This window comes from Tupaia chinensis, unplaced genomic scaffold, assembly GCF_000334495.1.
Source record: "Tupaia chinensis unplaced genomic scaffold, TupChi_1.0 Scaffold138812_1, whole genome shotgun sequence".
In the NCBI taxonomy this organism is placed as follows: domain Eukaryota; kingdom Metazoa; phylum Chordata; class Mammalia; order Scandentia; family Tupaiidae; genus Tupaia; species Tupaia belangeri.
The window spans coordinates 250,479-253,393 of NW_006198705.1; positions in this window are offsets into that span (position 1 = coordinate 250,479).

Sequence of the window (2,915 nt, forward strand, 5' to 3'; positions counted from 1 at the left end):
TTCTCCTCCATTCTCTTCTCTGGATCTTGGGCACACAGGCACATGCACCCGGCGTGAGTTTAAGCCTCTGGGTCCGGGACTCGAACCATGGTCGACTACACAGGAGTTCAGCAACATAGCCATTACGCTAACTGCTGTTCCCTTATTTATTTATTATTTGTTTTTTAATTTCTGCCAGAGAGACAGAGAGGAAGAAAGCATCCCTCAGTGGCATGCGGTCATGCAGCTATCTCTCCTTCTTCATCGTTCTACCCTGTTAGGGTTGGGGCATGCACACATACACATTTCTGGTGTGTTTTTCAAGTCACTGAGGCTGGGATTTGAATTGCATGTGGGATCTGGTCCCCTAAGCTACCAGCCAATGGGGCTGGCCCAATTGACTTACTGTTTTTCTTCAGAGAGACAAAGTCTTCATGCCCTAATCCACCTTCAGTCTTAGCAGACCTGAAATTGTGAGTGCTCGGTGTGAACCCGGGACCTTTCCTGTCTGAGTTCTGTTGTATTTACCACTGCGCCCCCACCTGGCTCAACTGTGATCACATTCAGGAGTCATAACAACAGAACATTAGGCATGACTGACAGTATTTTAGTTTTGCTGTTGAAAATAACGAGGCATCAAGTTAAGTAAGTTGTTCAAGGTCCCCTCACTCCATTGCTACCCAGTGTCCCTAAGGTTCTTTGTGAACTTGATAACTGATTTATCAGTCTTGGTTTCAGTTTCATCTCGTAGAACATAAAGCTAAGTCTTTTTCTACTCCTCAGAGAGATGTTATAGTGAATAAATAAATGTCTGAAAAAATGAGTATATACATATGCACACACACATATGTTTTATTGGGTCATCAGAAAAATTATGACGTATTTTTTCTATGTTTTTTAATGCAAAAATGCATCATGACTTTTCCGCCGGCTCCCTACTTAAAAAAATAATTGAGGTGGTTGATAGCCACATCAGGCCTGGCAATAGTAATACTGAAAAGAAAAAACAACAAATGAAGATTTAAAAATCAAAATTATAGGGCCCAGCTGGTGGTGTAGTGGTTAAGGCAGTGGACTCCCACTTTGCTGACGTGGCCACATGGTTCGAGTTCTGGATCTGGTAGCTTAAGGCTCACTCTGGGCACATGTGCATGCGTGCCCAAAACCCCAGGAGGAGAATGGAAGAGAAGGGATTGCGACATGGCCAACCCCCGTGAGGGGTGATTTCTTGCTTTCTCTCTCACTATCTTTCTTTGGTGACTGCACATGCCCTGTGGCAAAAAACCTTAATTTTTAAAAAATGTTTAGGGGCCAGCAGTTGGTGTAATGACTATGTCGCTGGACTCCCACGTAGTTGACCGCGGTTTGAGTCCTGGACCCGGTGCTTAAACTCACCCTGGACGCATGTGAGTGCATGCCCAAGATCCCGAGAGGAGAATGGAGGAGAAGGGATTGCGGTGTGGCCATCTCCCCTGGGGGGTGGTTTCCTGCTTTCTGTCTCTCTGTCTCTCTCTGTCTGTCTGGCGAGTGCACGCGCCCTATAGCAAAAAAAAAAACCTCTCCAAAAAAAGAAAAATAAAATTTTTTAAAATTAAAATGCCAGACTCTCTACTACACCTTCATTACATTCTGCATTGTTCAAACTCTGGTATGATAGAAAAATAGGATTTTTTTTTTCTCATCAATGACACTTGAAAGACTCACTTTAAAAAAACAAAAATGAGGGTTTCATACTTGGATAAAAATGCAAAATAAGTAAGTACCAGCCTCTATTCCCCAAGCAAAACTGGGTTGTTATGCATGAAAAGATGAAGAGGAATGGGTTTGTGGATGACAAGACAGAATACAAACTCCAAAGTCTAGCTCAGATAAAATAATACGTGTGAACACTCCTGGAAGCTTGAGTAAGGAAATTAGAAGAAAGGAACTCAATTTTGTTATATGCAACAACAATAAAAAAAAAAAGCAAATATTTTTCATGAGGCATTATTCAGAATGTGGATAGCTTACATGAGACTTCTCGCTTTCTGTCTCCCTGTCTCTCTCTGTCTCTCTCGCAAGCGCACGCCTCATATAGCATAAACCTCTCCAGAAAAAGAAAAAAAATGCAAGGTAAGTGCTTTCTCTGGGTGACAAAAACACAGATGATGTCTACAAAGTGCTGGTTCCACCTCTGCCTCAGCCACTACAGAAGGCGTCTGGCCACTTTAATCTTGCAAAGAACAGATTTTTTTAAAAAATGAACATTTGTGACAGATGTTACCTCTCCAGGTCACACCTGATATGTAAATCTCAAGTAACATGAAGACAAATTTGGCTTCTTAGCTTATCAAGTCTGGGACAGACTCTCCTCTGGTCCTAATCACTCGCAGCCTCATGGGAAGGACACGGCCCTTCTTCCCTGCAGGGTGTCCTAATTCCTTGTGACTGAAAGCATGACTTGAAGCAACTCTTACGTATATTTATTGTTTTCTTGTTTACCTAAGGGGTCTCCAAAAGTTTACAGAAAAATGTGTACTATGATAAAATTATGCATGTATTTAACAAAACAACTTTACACACAAGAAAAACTGAAAAACAAAATGAAAAACATTAATTCCATTTTTTCCATGACTTTTTTCTTTCTTTCTTTCTTTCTTTCTTTCTTTCTTTCTTTCTTTGAGAGAGATTTTTGCTATAGGGTGTGTGTGCTCACTGAATGGAAAGAGAGATGGAAAGTAAGAAATCACCCCATTGATGTGGGGACACCACAATTCCTTCTCCTCCATTCTCTGCTCAGTATGTGGGGCACACACACACACACACACACACACACACACACGTGCCTGGCACAAATTTCAAGCCTCTTGAGATTCTGCGTACACACACATATGCGCCCCACATGAATTTCTTTTTCTTTCTTTCTTTTTCTCTCTTTCTTTCTTTCTTTCTTTCTT